Source organism: Hibiscus syriacus, unplaced genomic scaffold (genome assembly GCF_006381635.1).
Source record: "Hibiscus syriacus cultivar Baekdansim isolate YM2019G1 unplaced genomic scaffold, ASM638163v2 tig00110221_pilon, whole genome shotgun sequence".
Classification (NCBI taxonomy): Eukaryota; Viridiplantae; Streptophyta; class Magnoliopsida; order Malvales; family Malvaceae; genus Hibiscus; species Hibiscus syriacus.
In genome coordinates, this window is record NW_024062635.1 from 844,658 (window position 1) to 868,178 (window position 23,521).

Below are 23,521 nucleotides of genomic sequence, written 5' to 3' on the forward strand. Positions count from 1 at the left end.
TGCTCCATGGAACTAGTATCTACTTAACTAGAAAATCCTAAATGTTCAAAATGGGATGTTATACTAGGTTTGTTCACTTGTGGGATGAATGATTGTTTGAGACTTATCTAGTCACAACTTGTTGTCCAGGTTTACTGTTGTATGATTATGAATCTCTTTTATCCTATGTTATGGTGTTTTCCAGTATATGGGATTCCTTTATATTTAGGATAAGAAAAATAATGTTTTATCATACTACTGTTGTGAATGGTTTTAAATTATTGGCTTCCACCTTGTTGCAAACCATGTAATTCATTCGGTCATAGTGTTAAAGGTTGTAAGGCTAACCCTTTAACCTCTCACACTTCTACCCAAGTTTAGAGGAAAAAGGATCCCTTAGCTACTTCTTCTCATTTACAAAAAGCAGAAGACAATGAAGACATGGTGGCCTCAAAGTCAGCAGATTCTAACTGTTTAGTGGATATTAACTTTAAGGAATGTCAAGCAAGTGATCAACCAGTTTCTGTATTTCATTCCTCTGATAATTCCTCTGCTTCTCTAGATGTTCTCCATACCCTTGGAACTTCTTCTCCCTCCACTCCCTATCCAGAAGTTGATCTTGTCCTTCAAGCTGCTAATGATCCCATTATTCCAGCTCATCAAAGCCCTGCTGACATATTAAAAGCCTCTTCTTCTTCATCTACTAAAATAGGTAGAGGTAGGCCTCGAAAGAATAAACCCAACAAAGCTCTAGCAGGCTCTAGTAATAGGTTTGAGATTCTTAACTCGATTGAAGAGGCTCAACCTATTTCTGATTATCATGGTAAAAAACCAAGAGCAGCAGCCTCTGGTGTTGCAGTACTAATCAAAGAACGTAAAACAAAAAAGAAGTCCAATCTTGAAAAGTCTAAAAGTTTTATTGTTGGTAGTAAAGGAGGGGAACCAATTCCCTCATCCCAAGCTTAATGATTATATCCTTTTGGAATGTTAGAGGATTAAACAATCCTCTAAAACAAGGCAAGGTCCTTAGAAGGGCAGTCCTAAATAAAGTTGATATCCTTTGCTTGCTGGAAACCCGTGTAAAGTTAGGCAAAGTTGCTGACATATTAGCTTCTACCTTTGAGAATTGGAATATTTATTCCAATTATGACTTTGCAGTGAATGGCAGAATATGGTTATTGTGAAGGAAAGACTTAAACATTTCTTTATGTCATGTCTCAGATCAGAGTATCACTGTCAAAAGCCATTTCAAAAATATTCCCTTCTTAATTACTGCAATTTATGGTTGCAATGATGGAATTACAAGAAGGAATCTTTGGCAGGATCTCCGAAGTATTGAATCAAATTTTACTAATCTTCCTTGGGTCTTGGGAGGGGACTTTAATGTCATCCTTCATCCAAATGAAACTTCTGCTCGTGAGCAATTAAGAATGGTCACCTCTCCTGATATGATTGAATTCCAAGAAGTCACCTAGGACCTTCATCTCCAAGACCATCCAATTTTTGGTCCTACTTACTCTTGAAGTAACAAGCAAAATGATAATTATCTTGCTCGTAAATTTGATAGAGTTCTCATCAACCCTCTATGGTCCGAATCTTTTCTTCACTCCTTTGTGGAATTCCTGGCTCTTGGCCCCTCTGATCATTGTATGACTTTGGTGTCTCTTCACAAAGAGGTTCAAACAAATAGACCCAAGCCTTTTAAATTCTTTAATTGGACTCTTCATCAAAACTTCCTTAATATTTTTAGCCAATCTTGGTCTATGTCAATCCAAGGTAATCCTATGAAGAAACTTTTTCTCAAGCTTAAACGCCTTAAAGTTAGTCTCAAAAACCTCAACAATGACTACTATAGTGACATCTCAGCTCGGGTCAGACATAAGAGAGAAGAAATTGAGAAACAACAAATCCTTACCTTAAGAGGCATTGAGCCCATTGATAAGGAGCTGGAACTGCAAAGTGATCTCAACTTCTGAGAGAATGCCGAGGCAATGCTTCTAAAACAAAAAGCAATAATTCACTGGCTAAAAGAGGGAGACAAATGTACCAGATTTTTTTCACTCTGTCATTGCAAATAAGAGGAAGAAAGACACCATAAGAGTGATTGTTGATGACCAGGGAAGAAGGCTAGAGTCTTTTGATGATATGTCCTCAGAAGTTGTTAATTTCTTTAAAAAACTACTAGGCTCTTATGATCCTAATGTTAAAGAATGCTCCACCAGTCTTCTTAAAGACCCCTTGTTACTTATTCCCTCCCCTAAAGACTATGATGGCCTCACTAAGGAAGTTACTTCTGAAGAGATCAAGGAGGCAATTTTTAGTCAAGGAAACGATAAGGCTCTAGGCCCTTACGGTTTCACCTCTCTTTTCTTCAAAAAAGTTTGGCCTGTGGTAGGAAATGAAGTGATAGAAGAAATAAAAATTTTCTTCCAGGAGTCTTACATTTACCCAACATTTAATGCTACTACTATTTCCTTGGTTCCAAAGATTCTGAATCCCAACAAAGTTTCAGATTTTCGCCCTATTTCATGTTGCTCAGTAATCTATAAGGCCATCACAAAGGTCAATGTTAAAAGGATGACTCACCTGTTGCCAAGAATTATTTCCTCTAATCAATCTGATTTTGTCAAAGGAATGGGTATTATTGACAATACTCTTTTTGCCAAAGAAATTGTGAAAGGATATGGGAGGAAAACAATCTCACCTAAGTGTGCCCTGAAAATTGACCTTCAAAAACCTTTTGACTCAATTAACTGGGGCTTCATTTCATCCATTCTAAAGGCTCTTGAAATTCCAAATATTTTTATATAGTGGATTGTGGCTTGTTACTCTGCTGTAAATTACTCTGCTGCAAATTACTCTATAGCCTTTAATGGAAGCTTGATTGGGTATTTTAAGGGTGCTAAGGGTCTTAGACAAGGGGACCCCCTTTCTCCAATCTTGTTTGTTATGGTGATGAATATCTTATCCAAATTACTCAATAATGCTGCTGCAAAAGGGATCTTCAGCTTCCATTCTAAATGCAAGAAAATATGTCTTACTCATTTAACTTTTTCTAATGATTTACTAATTTTCTGCAAAGGCAATCTGGATTCTGTCATGGGAGTCACCATTGTTCTTGATTACTTCTATGAAATTTCTGGTCTCAAAATTAATGTTGCTAAATGTGAGATCTTTACTGCTGGTATTTCTGTTCAATCTCTTGATAATATTATTAATTATAATGGTTTTAAGCATGGAACATTACATGTTAGATACTTGGGGATACCTCTGGTCACAAGGAAACTTACTGTTAAAGATTGTCAGCCTCTCATTGACAAGGTCAAGATCAGACTTCACTAATGGTACAAGATAAAGCTGAGTTATACTGGCATATTAGAGCTGATTAAAACAGTCCTTTTTAGTGTTGCCAACTACTGGTGTAGGTAACTTATCTTGCCTCAATCCATTATCAACAAGATTGAACAAATTTGTTCGAGATACTTCTGGAAAGGTTCTGAAATTCCAGCTGTGGGAGCAAGAGTAAGCTAGGACAAAATTTGCAATCCAAAGTCTGAAGGCCAAGTCTTGGAACAAAGCATGCATGCTACTCCTCATTAGGAGATTACTTGCAGGGGAGGGTTCACTATGGGTTGTTTGGATTCACAGCTATTTAATCAAGGATCATGATTTCTGGCTCATGGAAGAACCTCTGAATTCTAGCTGGCTCCTACGAAAATCATGAAACTTCGAATAATTGCTCGACCTCTTCTTGCTTCTGGAGCAACGACAACCAAGCAAGTTTGGGAAGAGGTTCGAAAAAAAAATAGTAAAGTCCCCTGGCAGAATCTGATTTGGTATTCATTTCACATTCCCAAGCACAATTTGATTTCTTGGATGGTAATCTTGGATCGTCTTCCTACCAAGGATAGGCTGCAACGATTTGGCATTGAAACTAATGATCAGTTCATTCTCTGTTCTAAAGCATGAGAATCCAGAGATCACCTTTTTGCTGAATGTAAGACAATTGCTTCAATCTGGAACTCAATTCTTCAGCTCATAGGTATACACAAACCTCCTTTCACTTGGACTAATTTGCTAGTTTGGGCAAACAACACATGAAAAGGAAAATCTCTTCTTACTAGTATCCTGAAGCTTTCTTGGTGCACTCTCAACTATACCATATGGAAAGAAAGGAACCGAAGGCTTTTTAGAGGAACCTATAGATCCGAGGACGAGATTCTGGACTCAATCAAGCAGATTGTAGGAAAGTAATAGGAATGTTAATAGATTAGATAATACTAACCTATCTCTTTGTAATCACTAGGGTATAGTATGATTTTTGTTGTATTTGGTTCCCGTTCTTTTGTTCTTTTGATTGTATTGGTTTTGTAGCAGTTTTCTGCTATTTTTGGGTAATAAAAATCTTAATTATCCAAAAAAAAAATAGGATTTGTCTCGTTCATCTGGTAAACTCATTGAACATATCACAACAAGTGAATTCCATTTCCTAAGGAAATATGGTCCACATCTTCCTAGAAAAAGAGAAATAATAATATATAGAACTCAGTTCGATATAAGATAAAAGTCATTCATTTACTTATAAGGAACAAGAACAACACAACGCACAGATAAAAGTTCTGCAAGGTTCCACTTCCTGTACAATCACGAAAATGAAACCTTAAAATGAAATTGAATCATCACACCCATAGTCTTAAGTTTCAATATATCAATCAAATTTTAAAAGTAAATTAGAATTATTTATTTAGTAATGTCGTAACCGGTTTTTGTTTGGGAACAAAATTTTATTTGGCGGGAAAAATGATGTTACTAAATTGTTTTTTAAAATGTTTTGGGAGTCGTCATCGACCTTTTGGGTCAGGTAGGTCGAATACCTAAAAATCATCTTTTAAAAGAGTTTTTAAGAAAACATCAATTAAAAGATAAACTGATCTGCGTCTTAACCAAAAATTCGTTCTTTTTAATAATAAAGAGGGATTCATGGTCAATTACGTTTGGGAAAGATTAGCACCCCACAACGCCCAAAATTGGTACTCATTAATTATATATTGTCTCTATTATTGGAAATTTAAAAATTCAAAAATATATTTAATTCATAATCCTGTTATTTCAAATTTATTAATATAATTTTAATAAAATATATTAATATATACATTTTTTATTTTTATAAATAAGATATTTATTTACTTAGAAATATCAGAAAAGGACTTCCAGGTGCTTTAAGACAGCCCATTTCTTAATATTAAAAAATAAATAAATATTAATAAAATATTTTTATAAAAATAATTAAAATAAATTAGTATATATAATTTATAAAAATAAGATATTTATTTATTTAAAAATATCAGAAAATAACTTCTAGGTGCTTTAAGACAGCCTTTTCTTAATATTAAAAAATAAATAAATATTAAAATATGATTTATTTTAAAAATAATTTAAATTTATAAATAGGATTTTTATAAAAAAATATATATATATTATTTATTATATATATTTATATGACTACGTAATAAAAATAAAATAAAAATAATAATTAAATATATAAACATAAAAAATTAAACTATAAATAAGCAATGATTAAAATAAATAAAATTAAAACTATAGTATTGAAATATAAAAAGTAATAAAATTTATGAAATAAATGAAAATATTTAAAATTAGTGACTAAAATATAACGTATGAAAATTAAATACCCTAATTCATAATTTTCTATTTAAAATTTCAGTGGCTAAACATGTTATTTTAACTAATATATATGTAATTATGTAAAGGACTAAATTATAATAAATTAAGATTCGAATACCAAATTATAATAAATAAAAACTGCTTAAATGATCAAATTGCCAGTTTTTAAAATTACAGTGGCTGCGAGAAAAATTAAACATTCACGAAATTACATAGGGGTCTCTCACCAAAACTACATCATTTTTGTGAGGATATTTATACCCCTCTAAACCTGCCTTAAGGCCAAAATCTCCATTTTTTTCTCTTCTCAATATCTCTCTAAAACGAGAGAAACAATTCTCTGTCGCTCTCTCTAGGTTCCTCCAACCGGAGGGAAACCGCCCACCGTTGGCTACCTTGTTCTGGCGCCGATCGCCAGCCACCGTCTATGGTGGCCGAAATTCATGAAAATATCCCCGAATCACCCTTTTCTTATCCTAAGGTCGAATATGACCTCTATTTCCCCTAAAAATCCCTCGATAACTCTAGATCTATAATAAACCGAGAGTTTTACCTTCAGTTTCCTACGGTTTTCGTCATCATTTGAGATCTCCGATGGTAAGCTCCTCTTCTTTTCTCTTTTATTTGCGACTGTGGGTTGTTGTTGGTCTATTGTTGCCCGTATCTCTTCTCTTTATTCTCGGGTTCTTGGTTGCTGTCCTCCTTTTCCGTTCTTTGCAAGTTCAGTTTTATAAGCCTCGATGAGGCTCTCGTCGGACCAATTATACGAGTGAAGTTAGGTGAGTCACCGAATTATATGGTGACTCACCCCATAGTTGTGACGTGGGGGCAGCTGGCAGTTCTATAGGTTTCTTCGAGGCGACGTTGGAGTTTCGGCAACGGCTGGAGGTGGCATCTGGTAGAGGCGCCGCGTGGTCCCTAGGGTTATGATACCTTAGGGTTTCAAGCTGGAAGCATCTGGGCCGTTAGATCAAGATTAGATCTAACGTCAGTAGAAATGGCGGCTGCGATATGAGGGAAACCCTAATTTGATTTTAGGGTTTGGCTGGGCTGGTTCTAGTTGGGCCTGGCAGGGTTGGGTCGGGTCTGTGTTGTAAACGGGCTCTGATTTTGGGCCTGTAATATGTAATAATAATATTTATTAATAGTAATAATAAAAATATAATGATTAAAATAATTATAATAATTATAATAATTATAATAATTATAATAATTATAAAAACAAAACGAGCAAAAAATTTAGTGTCTACAGCTGCCCCTCTTTTTACATTCTTGTGTTAACAAGAATATGGCAAAGACGAAAAGACAATAAATTTTTGTTCAGTTAACTTCTCTTGATTAAGATGGAAATGTTGAACAAGTTCTTCTTTTGGGATTAGTTCTTCTCATTATGAACTTTTCCACTAGGGATGACAATTTATCTCTTTTTGTGATGTAATCTAGCAAAAAGTTGAACAAATTCTTCTCATTATGGATTTCTTCTCCTTCTTCAGATGAGTTCTTCACATTATGAACTACTTCTGGAAATGATGATCTTCAAAAGAGGGGTTGTTGATTCAGCTTCATATGTGATGAATTAAGGCAAGGTTGAACAAGTTCTTCTCATTATGAACTTCTTCTTCCTATTCAGACGAGTTCTTCTTATTATGAACTTCCTCTGAAAATGTTGATCATCAAGAGATAATCTACTTTCATTCAACTCCATAGGTGATGAATCAAGCTAAGATCGAACAAGTTCTTCTCATTATGAACTTCTTCTTCCTTTTCAGATAAGTTCTTCTCATTATGAACTTTTTCTGGAAATGTTAGTGCTAATCTATTTCCTTCTGTGATAGAGTCAAGCAAAAGGTTGAACAAGTTCTTCTCATTATGAACTTCTTCTTCTTCTTCAGATAAGTTCTTCTCATTATGAAATTTCTCTGGAAATATTGATGCTGATCTATCTCCTTCTGTGATAGAGTCATGCAAAGGTTGAACAAGTTCTTCTCATTATGAACTTCTTCTTCCTCTTCAGATAGTTCTTCTCATTATGAACTTTCTTTGGAAAAGTTGATGCACCGAGTGATGAATTAGAGCAAAAGGTTGAACAAGTTCTTCTCATTATGAACTTCTTCTTCCTTCTTCAGATGAGTTCTTCTCATTATGAACTTTACCTGGAAATGTTGATCCATTGAGTGATGGATTCAAATCTTTGCTAAAATCTTTGAAATTCCTGTTAAATATTCAACATGGATAAAATGAATGAAAATGCCCCTATTTCGCAAATGTCTAAATATGATGCATGAATGTTAAGTTCATCTTTATTTGATTTCAAAGTGGTGAACTCAGTCTTCCTTCACTTGGTCAAAATGTTATTTCAAGCTGTCATTTCTGATTTGGAAGAGCAATCTTTGTGTCTTCTTTGCTTCATTTGCATTAAAGTTGCAGAAGAAATGTTTCATCTGTAGAACTCTTGTTGTAATCATAATTATGACCTTGATGCCCTATTTTGCCTTGGATAAAACCAACTTTCTTTGCTTGAACTTATGTAGAAATCCAATAAAGATTTCATCTTTGAAAAGAGAATATATCATCTTTGGAAAGAGAATCTATCATTTTTGAAGAGAGAATCTATCATCTTTGAGGAATGTAGATGTAGATATGCTAAACTCAGCAGAGATTAATTAGGAGATCAGCGTCGGTTCTGATTTGACTCTTGAAACACATCACAAGGAATATTTATCCTGATTCCTTTTATGTCTCCACATATAATCAAATATCGAACAAGGCAACTGGAACCATATCCTGTCAAGATGCTTAACAACAACCTGTCGTTCAACATTAGTCAGCTCCACTAGTTTCTTGTTATTAAAATTTATGCTTCCCTTCTGTAGAAAGAAATCTTCATCATATCTCACTTCAAAGCTTGGTGTTGAAGACATACTTCATCTTGGATCTATAAATAGAAATGCCATATGATTGTAACATTGGTTCAGTACCATAATTACTGGTTCGTAAAACACTTGACAACACATTCATCATTTCCTGTGGCTTCTGCTCAGATGCTCGTAAAACATTTGACAACACATTCATCCAGCTGTGACTTCTGCACAGATTTCTGGTCAGGAAGCTCTTTCATAGTATTCGAAACTTTTGTATGATGTCATAAGACCGTTTGAGAACAAAACTCTATGGGAATATAAGTAAAATGTTGGTGTGTTTCATGACCAAAAAGTTGGTCAAATTCATAAAATAAGCTAGTGCTTAATTGAATAAGAGACACTAATTGATCTTGATATCATCTCGGGCAAGGCAAGTGTGATACCGATCACATTTTCTTCCGTAATGAGCATTGTAGGAAATAGAAATACATCAGCTATAGGATCCATGTACTGAAAGAGGTTCATGGAATTATTGTTGTTGTAGATGAAACGCACATGATAAACTAAATAGATGAAAACTCAGTTCACCCTGTCTGGCAATGATAACCTAATAACAACGGGAAAGGGTAATATACGTAAGTTGAGCCTCTTTATTCAATGTCATCAAGTAAACAAAAACTGATGTGAAAAATAGCTTCGTAACCTCAACAATATGGTTAAAACTAACTGCCAGGAATCTAAAAGAAATATTTCCAATCATCATCGACACACAAAATACCAAGCTCGAAGCCGAGATCTTGAGAGACTGAACCCTGGATCGAATGGTCTGTATGGGGACAATTTTTTCCATGCAACCGTGATGTAGCTTACCAAAGAACACATTGTAATGTGACATATGTTAAGAAGATTGAGTATTTGAAACCATTCTTGCTGAGTAGATATTTGTTCAACAACATGATCCCAATGTAACTGCCTGATGAACGAAGCAATTATGTATAGTCAGCTCTACTGTTACTGCTTCATCATTTTCATTCTTCATACCTTTCTGTCTCATTAGAAATTTTTTCTCAAAGCAATGATCTTTAGCACATAATGATGTGGGCCTTTAGCATGCCCCAACATTTACTAATATGAACATTCAAAATGTTATTCTAATTTCTGATTGAAATGGGCTTTCAGCATACCCCAACATTTGCTAATACAGACGTTAAAAATGCGCCAATATTCCAATTTCTGATTGAAATGGGCTTTCAGCATGCCCAAGCATTTGTTGACGTGAACATTCAAAATGCGTCAATATTCCTGATTATGATTGAAATGGGTTTTCAGCATACCCTAGTATTTGCTTCTTGTTGATGTGAGCTTTCAAAATGCCCAAATATTCATACTGGCGTGGGCCCTCAGAATGCCCCACATGAATCATTTATGTCTGAAATGGGCTTTCAAGATGTATCGCATGGATCTGGAGGGATCTAGTCGGACATAGTGGTATAAATCGCTTGGTAATTCATTCCAAGCTGACATAGTGAACCTTGTTTTCAGTGAAGGCTATTTCTGTAATATACTTTTCTGTGGGAGAGAAACCAATTTATGTGAACATTAATCTGATGCAATAGCAAGACTACATATATAGTGGTACATGCTATTGAAAAATCTACACCCATGCAACATGTTGATTATGATAACTACTCATCTGATTAAGAAGCAATCTTTCAGGATGATTTCACAGATATTGATAGTTTTTCTGGTACCGAGAAATTCCTGAATTCTGATTCTGATGAGGAGAATAAACTGTTATACTTGACAAAAATGGGGTACTCAGAAGCTGATGCTTCAATAGCCATGGAGAGATGTGGTCCGGATTCATCAATTGCAGAGTTGACAGATTTTATATGTGCTGCTCAAATGACTAAGGCTGCTGACGCACTTCTTCCGGTAGAAGATAGGAAGCCATTATGCAATGACCCCAATTACAAGAAAAGGCAAAAATTAGGCCATGATTTTTGGAAAAGGAAGAAGTAGAGAAAGCTTGAAAAGAAGCTTCTTAATGAAGACAATCATGTAGTTCATTTACCAAATCTAATGATTGGTTTTGGGGTTTCTACCGAACCAGATCAGATAACTCAAAGAACACTTCCAGAAGATGCTATTGGGCATCCTTATTTCTGTTACACGAATGTGGCACTTGTTCCAATTGGTGTTTGGACCGAAATATCACAGTACTTATACGATGTAAATCCAGAATTTATAGATTCGAAGTATTTTTATGTTGTTGTACGAAAAAGGGGCTACATTCATAATCTACCAATTGAGAATGGATTTCTCTTATTTCGCTTCCTCATGCACCATACCTGATGCTTTTCCATTGACAACAAAATGGTGGCCTTCTTGGGATCCAAAACCAAAGTTGAATTGTTTATAAACATGTACAGTAAGTGTCATATTGACAGAAAAGATCCGTAAGGATCTTGAAGCTTATGACGATGAGCCACCTTCGAGTGTCCAGAAGTATGTTCTTGATGAGTGCCGAAAATGGAATCTGCTAAGGGTTGGAAGGAATAAAGTTATTCCACTTGAACCTGATGAGGTGGAAATACTTCTAGGTTTCCCTAAAAACCATACACGAGGATGAGGATCTGCTAGAGACATGTTCCCTGGTGGTATCAATGTCCTGTCTCTTTTTCTGGGATCAGTGATGCAGAGGTTGCCTTTTACTGTCTTGGCATACCTTTGAAAGTAAATGTGCAAGAACTGAATGATGATCAGTTGGAGCAATTAATGAGTAGATTTGGTGAATTCAACCTTGTTGTCGGTAGCATCCTGTGTAACAACCTTACCGGAAGAAATAAACCTCATCGGGATGAACTAGAAGATTTTTGTTGGTGCATTTTCTTGCAATGACTGCTACAACGACTATCTCTTATGTTGTTCTAAGATATATCACACTCTCTTCCCGAACCATGGAAAGGTTTAATTGATGGTAAAATTGGTTGTCTTTACTTTTGGAATCCTGTAACCAATGTTACCCAATATGAAAGGCATACAAGTTTAGAATCTGTTCCGATGTCAAATTTAAGTTCAGCAATCTTATGAAGGACATAATGGATATAATCCTGACAAGGAAAATGATCATCATGGAAAAGGCATCAATGGTGTATCAAGACTTGAGCCAGCATCATGATATAACCAAAATGCAAGTAGTGGACTTGTTCATTCCCATAATACACCTTAATGGGACTTATAGCTCTGTGATGTAATCTTCTAGAGAACATGGATTGATGGCTGGGGAAAATGATTTGTATGGTGATGCTTATCACCCTCAGCATGAGATAAATGATAATTTTTCTTGATGAATAGCTAATGATGTCACAGGAGAGCGTCATAAGTACAATTCTCCAAACTTTCTGGCTTCTTGGACCACTTACTTTCAAGAAAGTGAAATGCTTCATCATTCTGGCTTCACCTATTCTTTTTCTCCAATAGAGGTAGAATAGGTAACAATTTGCTTCGAGGACCTTCATCATTTGAGACTTTCCTGTTTGAAAATGTTTTTCCTCCTCTCTTTATCGAAGAATGAAAAATTTTGTAAAGTATTGCCTATTATAGGTTCATAATAGAATCAAATCATAAGCATGAATTCAAAGAATATCAAATAAATCAACTACACTTTTAAATCAAAAAATCATAGTCCTATGGCAAGTGTCAAAATTATTGACTGATTTAGGGATTAGGTTGATTCTGGTAAAGTAAGGTCTATCAAATTAATCCATCATATATGTCTCTTTGAGCTTCCATTATCTTGAAGGAATGGTTGTTATGCTTATCTTATAGAGATACTTCTTGGTTCCAGAATCTCAGGAACATCTTTGGGATGTGTGGTGCTTCATCAAGAGCTTAAGATTGTCTCTTATGTCGTTGTTTCACCATTCGATATCCGAGCCGTCTTTTTAGGTTTTCAACTCGAATCCTCCTTTGGTTTCAAGATGTTATTTAAAAATTTACATCTTGAACCCCTCTTTTATCATTTTTCATATCATGCATTAAAGATTTAAAAAACAATTTTTGCAAATAAAAATCAATCCTGAGAAGCGGAATGAAATCTGAAGATAGTCTCTTTCACATAAAAATCCATGTATTATTAGAATGGACTTTTTAGTTACGTAACGTAGGCCAAGGCTCAGGGTTATGAAAGAAAGGGATAAAAAGGCCCAAACAAGTGTTTAAGGGTAATTGAACCAATGATCAATTCATTTTGATGCCTTCAATCTTGTCTTGCTTGACTTGGATCTGCTTTGTTGGGGATCTTTCCATAAGATTCATTCATCTCTAGCATTTCTTGTGCTTCTTGTTGAATATGAATTTTTGAACTTATTGCACTTGATCAACCTTGTAGCTTGAGGCTCAATAAGTAACCCATCTTGATTCAATTTTTCCTTTTTTTTCTTTTTCTTTTTTTTTTTTTTTTTTTTTTTCTTTTTTCTTTTTTCTTTCCTTTTTTTTGATGAATGAATATAGGACATCAATTGCTTTGAGAACCTCTTTTTCCTCTTGCATTTCAAAAATTCTTTCATTATTCTTGACTGGATTGATCTTCAAGCACTTTGTATTTGACCTACCTTGTAGTTCAAAACTCTCTTCATTTCATGAAGATTTGCCTTCGTAATTGACAATCTTTATTCCTGTGAGCAGATATCATTCACCTTGCCCCCAATGTGGAGGGTGATCCTTGGTTAAGGTTGAATCAGAAAAAAATATTATAGGCTCCAAAGGGGACAACAAGGGATGTATATATATATATATTTGAAAGGATAAATGAAACAATGTCCTTCGTCATCTCATACACAGAAGCCTTTGTAAAAAGAGATATCCCCAGGGGGATGAATATTCAAGATTAATCTTTATGAAAACAATGTAATTAATGCATGATATATTTATCTAAATCAATCTTTTTTCTTCTTCTTTGGGTATGCCCCAATCACTCGAAAATATCTTTGAAAGTTGATCCGTGATGCCTCATCTCGTCTCTTCTTGCAGGAAGATTTACGGATAATTTGAAAGTTTGGTTTTTTCGATGTCTTTTGGTTTCACTGGTAAAATGATGATTTTGTATTTGGAAGGACAAAGGTATGACTTTTGAAGTCATGTGTATGGTATAAGGTTATAAACCAATCAATTTTACCCAAGAATGTAAACATCTGGATTTGGTGTCTCAAAAACAGGTAGAGACATGACTTCAGTGTCTTAAATAAATGTATGGTCAAGATTTGGTTTTAGTAAGGATCAAGTTGGTTATTTTTGTATTTCTGGCTTTGGACGGGATATGAAAGATATAATTTTACCACTTGCCAAAGATCTATAATTCTTTAAAAAGAATATTTAATTTACTTGATACTCAAAAAATTCAAGATTAAAATTCAATTCCTTGCTCATAACCACAAAAGCAACACAAGTTTATTTATTGCACAAAAGGGGGAGAAAGGAACAAAAAACATGTTCAAACAAGATGCTGAAAATAGAAAGTACTACAGTGGTAGATAACAACTTCCACTTGTTTATTTAGCTTGCATCTATCATTCCTCGAATGTTGGGTGTGTACTTGACCCAGAATTTTCATCTTTATTTGCCCCCCATTTCTTGATCATTTCTTGTGTCAAGACTCCCTTGTCAACGAGTGTATCTATTTCTTTTAATAGTGACCAATAATTCCCTGTTGAATGCCCAGATACTCCCAAGTGAAAATTACAGAAACTATTTTGATCATAGTAATGGGCATGAGGCTTTGTTGACACTTTCACCAATCTTGGTGTAATGTATTGGCCTTTAACCAAATGAGGGTACAGATCTGAGATAGATTCTTGAAACACCTTCAGAGTTTTTCTCGCTCGAGAGATTATCACTTTCTTTGATCGTTTTGAACGACTAAATGCTCTCCTGTGATCGAGGGGGTTCTGGTTATTCATTTCAGCTACAACTGGGGTAGTATTAACCGAACTCCTTAAGTTGGCCCTTGCTTTACTGGGTTTCAGAAAATCTTATATAGGTATCTGAGGTGTCTTTTGGGTTATATCTGCCACATTCTTTCTTAGACCTATGGGCCAATCTCGAATTACCTCCATGGGAGCCTTTTGATTTCTTTTTCCATTTTCTTGCGCCCGATATTCTTCGCAGGATTTGGTCATATTAGTCTTTGTTGAAGCAACGATTTCTGGGCATTGAACCTTTACCCCTTCTTTTATCTTGCATTTTTGAATTGCTTGCTCTAAAGAATATTGGAAATTTCCCTCAAGGTTACCAGGAACCTTAGCTGAACAATTTGGAATTCTATTTTGGTTTATCCAAGGAACATCCTTATAGGTCCAATTCTCATTTGGAGGCCACTGTGGTTGATCAAGTTGTGGAGTAGTTAATCTGGCTGAGAGCATTTTTGATGCAATCTTTCACTCGAACAGTGGAAGGGAGGAAATTGAAAACCTTGCATCTTCTTTTTCTTCTTGATCACTTCATAATGTTTGGTACCATGTTTAACTGAATAAGACCTCATTGTATTAACCTCAACTTCTTTCTCGATGTCTGTATTGTCAGAGCCTCTTATTTTTTTATTCTTGATAGCCATTTCGATAATTTCTCCACTCATGATGATGTTAGAGAAATTATTAGTGACAACCCCTATTATGTGATTAATATAGGGAAATTTTAATGTACTGATGAACAAAGTAGTGAACTCCCTTTCAGTCAATGGTTGATGCACTTGAGAAGCAACGTCCTTTCATCGTTGTGAATATTGTCAAAAACTTTCATTGCACTTCATATTCATTTTTTGCAACATTGTTCGATTAGGGGCCATATCAGTCATGTGCTTGTATTGACCCAAAAAGGCTTGAGCTAAGTCTTTCCAAGAATGTATTTGAGTACGTTTTAGTTGATTATACCATTTGGATGCAGACCTGATAAACTGTTTTGGAAATAGTGGATCAACAACTTTTCATTTTCCATATAGCCAGTCATACGACGACAATACATAGTGATATGATATGAAGGGCATGTGGTCCCATTATACTTCTCAAAATCTTGAACTTTGAAATTTGGTGGGAGAACTAAGTCGGGGACCAAACTCAGCTCTTTGGCGTCAAACCCAAAAAATGACTCAACTGTCTCTCTAGAAGAAGTACAAAATTCATTTGGCTTCAACCCATAAGCAATAGAGCAATCAGTGGGGAATGATGTTCCAGCCTGATATTGTGGGTTCTTGACAGTGAAATGAACCGGTGATTGAATTTCCTGATGTACAGAGGTGTGCCAAGGAATGTGAACAGGTGTAACACCCAGAGGATTTGTGGGTTTTCAACAAGACTCTTTCCAGCGGTCTAGTGCTTCCCAATCATTTCTTTCATATTGTTCAGTAGATCTGTATGAGAATTTGCGATATTAGCTTCAATTTACGCCAACTTGCTCCTCAATTCTTCCTGCCTCTCTTTTTGCTCTATCTCAAATTTGTCTAGCCTATCCTCAATTTCTTTAGACATTTTTCTTGTGTCGTGCTAAGCGTTCTTGCTACAAGGAAGAACCAATATCACTTCGGTTGAAATCTTTATTTTAATGAATGAATGTTTTAATGCATGATGTAAGTTTGAAACTATATATGTAACTATGCAAATATGAAAATGAAAAAAAACGTAAATACAAATACAAACATAAAGATGCAAATGCAAATGTAAATATATGAATGTAACAATAAGAATGCAAATTTGTGCAATAAAAAAGAAAACATAAAAGTATAAATGAGAATGTAAAGATGCAAAATGCAAATGCATGTATGAAAAGGTGTTACTCAAGAGTGATCATCTTAGAACAGATTTCATTGAACACAAAAGTTTCCGTGCATCAAACAAAACTTTTACATGTAGGGGACATATTTTGGTCCTAACTTTAATAAAACTTTACATATAGGGATAACTTTCCCTCCTAACTTCTCTAAAGCCAAGTTAGTTTATCAGCTTATGGGGCATATTGCTTGTCTGGACTGCAACTTCTTCCAGGACATTCTATTTTTCCTTCATCTTCTGTGTCACTTCTCAAGTTGCTTGTTTTCCCTTGTAAGAGAACCTTTGTGTTCAAGAAGTTCTTGGACAAGATAGTCATATATGTTGCAGTTCTTTTTCAGTTTGGTGACCCCTGTTATCCACTCTTCTGGGGTATTTCCTATGCCAGCATTTCGAAAGGCTTGACTAATCTTTTGGAAATCTTCATGCATAGTTTCCACTTCTGTGCTCAATTTCTTGTTTTGGTCCTTCAAATAACATGCTTGAGCTTCATAAAAACCTCATTTATTCTGAATGCCCTGACTGATACTCTTGCCGTAGAATGCTTTTGGTATCAATCTAACAGGATCTTTGTGGAATACTTTTGGTATTAATATAACAGGATCTTTGTGTGCATAGCTCGCTTTATCCCCGGAGTTTCCTCAGGATGTCTTTCCTTGGTTGCGTCATATTTTGTTTGATCATAAAACTTTTTGTCCATTTATGAAGTCTTTCCAATATGATGAACAGTCTTTCAAGTCAACACCTTTTGGTTATGCCATGATCATGCAATGCAAACAAAAGAAATCAATAAAAACAAGTTAGAGCAAAATAACATGCATGGGAAAAAATAAGAAAAAAATAAAATGGTTAGTACCAACTAATGGAAAGAAAAAAATTTCTATCTATCAATGTATAAATCCTAACCTCATGCTTTCTAGTTCCATGCTTTGTTTGGAAAAATTAACCTTAACTGTATGATTTCTAGTTCGCATGCATTTATTCAGGAAAAAGAAAAGAAAAGAAAATAAATTAAAAGCTAGAGCTTATTTCTCCTTTGTGTAAACCTATGGACAGAGTTTCAGTATTGTCTTAGATCCGAAGAATTTCTATGGTTTATTATATGCAGGGTTTCAATTCTAAAAGTAAAGGTACTCGAACTGTCCTTGTTGGTGCTCCCTTGGGCTGCCAAACCCTCAATCCTAGTCCATCACATACTTAAGCGGATCGAGTTCAATTCGAGGGGACACATTTCCCTATGCCTGGCACGGAGAATAAATTCTCATGAAGACATAGAGCATATGAACCCCGAAAGCTACTTGCTAGGTCTGACACGAAGAATAAATTCTCACGAAGACGTCGCTTTCACTCCCATATAAAAGGGACAAGCTTGATTATAAAGCTTATGTTATGCAACGTATGTGTTGTGTGTGAGGAGAAAATATTCAAACCTCTGGCAAACAAATAAACAATGAAATTTAATACCTGAAATAAAATAAAAACAGTAATAAAGAAGAATATATAAAATAAAATAATAAGTATATATATAATTTTTTTGAAAGGAAAGAATTATAAATTAAATATATGAATATTTAATTTCTAATTAATATAGACAATTTATAATTGATTTTAAAGCTTGACCAGTCCCCAGCGGAGTCGGCAAGCTATCCTAACCGGTTTTCGTCCGGGCACGAAATTTTACTTGGAGGGAAAGTGATGTGAATAAATGGTTTTTTAAAATGTTTTGGGAGTCGCCATCGGCCTTTTGGGTTAGGTAGGTCGAATACCTAAAAATCATCTTTTAAAAGAGTTTTTAAGAAAACATCAGTTAAAAGATAAATCGGTTTGCGTCTTAACCAAAAATTCGTTCTTTTTAATAATAAAGAGGGATTCGTGGTCGATTACATTTGGGGAAGGATTAACACCCCCACAACGCCCAAAATTGGTACTCATTAATTATAAATTGTCTCTATTATTGGAAATTTAAAAATTCAAAAATATATTTAATTCATAATCATGTTATTTCAAATTTATTAATATAATTTTAAGAAAATATATTCATATATATATTTTTATTTTTATAAATAAGATATTTATTTACTTAGAAATATCAGAAAATGACTTCTAGGTGCTTTAAGACAGCTCATTTCTTAATATTAAAAAATAAATAAATATTAATAAAACATTTTTATAAAAATAATTAAAATAAATTAGCATATATAATTTATTAAAATAGGAAATTTATTTATTTAAGAATATCAGAAAATGACTTCTAGGTGCTTTAAGATAGCCCATTTCTTAATATTAAAAAATAAATAAATATTAAAATATGATTTATTTTAAAAATAATTTAAATTTATAAATAGGATTTTTATAAAAAAATATATTATTTATTATATATATTTATATGACTACATAATAATAATAATAACAATAATAATTAAATATATAAACATAACAAATTAAACTATAAATAAACAATGATTAAAATAAATATAATTAAAACTATAGTATTGAAATATAAAAAGTAATAAAATTTATGAAATAAATGAAAGTATTTAAAATTAGTGACTAAAATATAACATATTAAAATTAAATACCCTAATTCATAATTAGCTATTTAAAATTTCAGTGGCTAAACATGTTATTTTACCTAATATATATGTAATTATGTAAAGTACTAAATTATAATAAATTAAGATTCGAATACCAAATTATAATAAATAAAAACATGCTTTAATGATCAAATTGCCAGTTTTTAAAATTACAGTGGCTGCGGGAATAATTAAACATTCGCGAAATTACACAGGGGTCCCTCACTAAAACTACGTCGTTTTGGTGAGGATATTTATACCCCTTTAAACCGGCCTTAGGCCAAAATCTCCATTTTCTCTCTTCTCACTCTCTCTCTAAAACGAGAGAAACAATTCTCTCTCGCCTCTCTCTAAGTTCCTCCAACCGGAGGGAAACCGGCCACCGTTAGCCACCTTGTTCCAGCGTCGATCGCCGCCGCCGACCACCGTCCATGGTGGCCGGAATTCGTGAAAATATCCCCGAATCACCCTTTTCTTATCCTAAGGCCGAATATGGCCTCTATTTCCCCTAAAAATCTCTCGATAACTCTAGATCTACAATAAACCGAGAGTTTTACCTTCGGTTTCCTACGATTTCCGTCGTCGTTTGAGATCTCCGATGGTAAGCTCCTCCTCTTTTCTCTTTTATTTGCGACTGTGGGTTGTTGTTGGTCTATGGTTGCCCGTATCTCTTCTCTTTGTTCTCGGGTTCTTGGTTGTTGTCCTCCATTTCCATTCTTTGCAGGTTCAGTTTTATAAGCCTCGATGAAGCTTTCGTCGGACCGGTTATACGAGTGAAGTTCGGTGAGTCACCGAACTATGTGGTGACTCACCCCATAGTTGTGACGTGGGGGGCAGCTAGCGGTTCTAGAGGTTTCTTCGAGGCGGCGTCGGAGTGTCGGCAACGGCTGGAGGTGGCATCTGGCAGAGGCGTCGCGTGGTCCCTAGGGTTTCAAGCTGGAAGCATCTGGGCCGTTGGATCAAGATTAGATCCAACGGCAGCAAGTAATGGCGGCTGGGATCTGAGGGAAACCCTAATTTGATTTTAGGGTTTGGTTGGGCCGGTTCTAGTTGGGCCTGGCAGGGTTGGGTCGGGCCAGTGTTGTAAACGGGCTCTGATTTTGGGATTGTAATATATAATAATATTTAATAATAATAATAATAATAATCATCACCATATAATAATAATTATTATTATAAAAATTATAATAATTATAATAAAAATAAAAATAAAACGGGTCAAAAATTTAGTGTCTACGAGTAAATTAGTGACAGTAACTATCAACTTATCAAGCAAATTGATTTTACTTTATCCAAAAGAAATACCAAAGCAAAGAAATTTATCCCAATAAAATCACCCTCCAAGCATGGATCATCACCGAGTAGCCTTTCATCTGCCGAATAGCATTCTCTTCTGTGCTCTTTTGTAATAATCTTTTTCTGCTCTAAAAATTCTAATTCCGGCGAACCTGATAAAATTAACATTAACTCGCTTTAAAAATAGGTAACAATATGGAAATAAAAAGGAATCAATCGAATTAAACCAGTACTGTCATCAGTTCCATTACTAGAAAGAACAAGTGGCGATGAAAGTGGGACATGAATTACATCCCTTTTCGCCAAATGTGAACTCAGATTCTGCAAGATATTGAATAAAAAAAAAGTTATTGTTTCAGCTAATTTTGCAACCGGAAGAAAAAACACAACTATACTTCTCATTAATCGGTAATTATGAGAGGAAAGAGAAGGAGCACCTCATGCGCTGAATGAGTGATAAAAGCGACGTCGTAATAATTCAGGTCCGTAGCAAAAGCCGCAGCAATGGTCTGTGATCAACAGTAAATAAAGACGGAAATTTTTTAAAAAAATTCCTTAACGGAAACTTAATCAATTTTAAGAAGAAAGAATAAATAAAAGATGTTATTACAGCTATAGGGTAGACGTCGACTTTGATGCCGAAAGCCATGAAAATGGCGACGGGTCTCGCCCTCCCCGTCTCCTTCCCTCTCTCCATCGCGGTTGAAGTGGTTCCGGAGCTCAAAGAGTATCTAATAAGCCCCCAAAGAAATAAACAAGATGAAGAATAAACTTAAGATTAACAAGATGGCTTTTGGGAGAAGGATTTTACATTTTCTTTAAACATATTTTACATAAATAATTTCACAGATAAATAATATATATTTTTAAAAAATATTTTACTTAATTAGTAAATATGTGAAATTAGATTAAAAGTTATTAGGATAAATTATATGCCCGTTTATTTCACGTAAAACATTTTTCAGAAAACATTTTCTTCACTTTTCATTGTTTGGTTGGAGGAAAACAAATTGATTAATGTAAAACATTACAAAATTTCCTTTACATTTTTTGGAAAATGACTTATAGTTTAATTTTTCGTAAGTAATTTTTCAAACTTTTCCCTTCAAAACATAAATACTTAAAATAATGTTATTTTATAAATTTAATATTAATATGATATTTTAGAATATTTTAATAAAATATTAATTATTAACATATTTAAAATATATGTATTAATATTTTTAATAAAATAATATAATAATATATTATTACAATAATATACTCAATTATATTATAATAATATATGATACTATTATATTCTTATTTTAATAATATATAATAAATTATTAATAAAAGTTATATTATTTATTAATTTCTTAAAAATAATAATATTGAAATTATTAATAGTGAATACTTTTATTTATGTATTTAATATTAATATAATAGTCTAATAATATTATAAAAATTCCTTAAATATATTTATTAATAATTTTAAAATATAATATAATATTTTTATTTTTATAGGTATTCAATATAATTTATCATATTTTTTATTTAGAATATACTAGAGTTAATATTTTTATTTATAAAATTATAGAAATAATATTTTAATAATAATATTGGCATAAATAGTATTAAATAAATTATTCTAATAATTTTAAAATAATAATATTAAATTTTTATAATAAATAATATTATTTATTATATTTGCAATAAATAATTTCTAAAAAAATTATCAACTAGTGAAAAATTATTTACACATCTTCCAAACACCATAAAATATTTTCAGAAAATGTTTTCCAGAAGATGTAATTCATTTTACGGAAATTGTTTTCAGTGAAACAAACGAACCATGTATCATTAACCATCTAACTATTACTTCTTTTCATTTTGACCATTTTTTGAAATTTTATTAATCAAATCATCTAGCTATTTAAACGCATTCAATCAAACCATTTATTGTTAATATTTAACGGATGTGTTGACGTGATAATTAATAAAATTGATATAATAATACATTTAGTCCTCATTACTTACACATTCTATCATATTAGTCATAATTTTAAATTAATTTAATATATTTAATTTTCTAATCATATGACATATGTCAATGATGACATTGTCCCGACACATCACAACATGATTAGAATTTTTTTTTAAATTTAATTTATATTTAATTTAAATTTTCCTCTAAACACATAGTGCCACATGTCAAATAATAGTTATCGTTTATTTAAGCATTTGGTCCCATCTATCTCGTCGTCGTGTAAACACTCGTCGGAGCAATTTATGTCGGCATCGAACCATAATTATTGAAACTTGGAAAAGTTCTACTCATATGAAAAATACTTCAAGTATATTGACATAACACGAGTATATCACTTATATATACAAAACTACCTAACCTCAACTGATAAAATAACCATTTACAACAACTTAACTAAACTGTAACTACCCAACCAACTCACAACAATTCATCCCTCAACACTCCCCCTCAAGTTAGTGGATGAAAACACATCTTTCATCCCTAACTTGAAGACAAATACTCATATTGAGATACTCTCAGTGCTTTAGTGAAAATGTCAGCTTGTTGCTCATTGGTATTCACACGCTCTGTCTGAATCAATCCCTTCTGGATTTTTTCTCTAACAAAGTGGAAGTCTATGCTTATGTGTTTTGTTCCCTCATGAAACATTGGATTAGCTGCAATTTGCAGGGCTGCCTTGCTATCACAAAAGATTTTTGCTGGCCTGCTATAAATCACCCCAAGTTCCTTCAACAAACCCTTCAACCAAACTATTTCTAAAGTTGTGGCTGCCATGTTTCTATATTCTACTTCTACAGAAGATCTAGCTATTGTATATATCTTTTTAGACTTCCAAGAGATCAATAATTCTGCTAGCTTAATATAGTATCATGTTACCGATTTCCTTTTCATAGGGCATGTTCCCTAGTCTGAGTCACAACTAGCCATTATCTGGCAGTCACTTGAATCCCTAAACCTAGTTTTTTCTTGATGTATCTGACCACTCTAAGAGCTTCTTCCAAATGTTCCTTCTTATGTTGTACATAAACTGGCTCAAGTGCTAGACAGAGTTTGCTATGTAAGGCCTAGTGTTAATCAAGTACAATAATCTCTCTATCAACCTCTGATACTATCATTTATCAGCAAAGACACTTTCTTCACTTTTATTTTCTGAATGAGCACACTTGTCATAATCAATTATTGTTAGTCTTACATTCTGCTCAAGGGGTGTTGAGGTTGGTTTTGCTCCCCCAATCCCTGAATCTTGCATGAGCTCAAGAACATATTTCCTTTTACTGA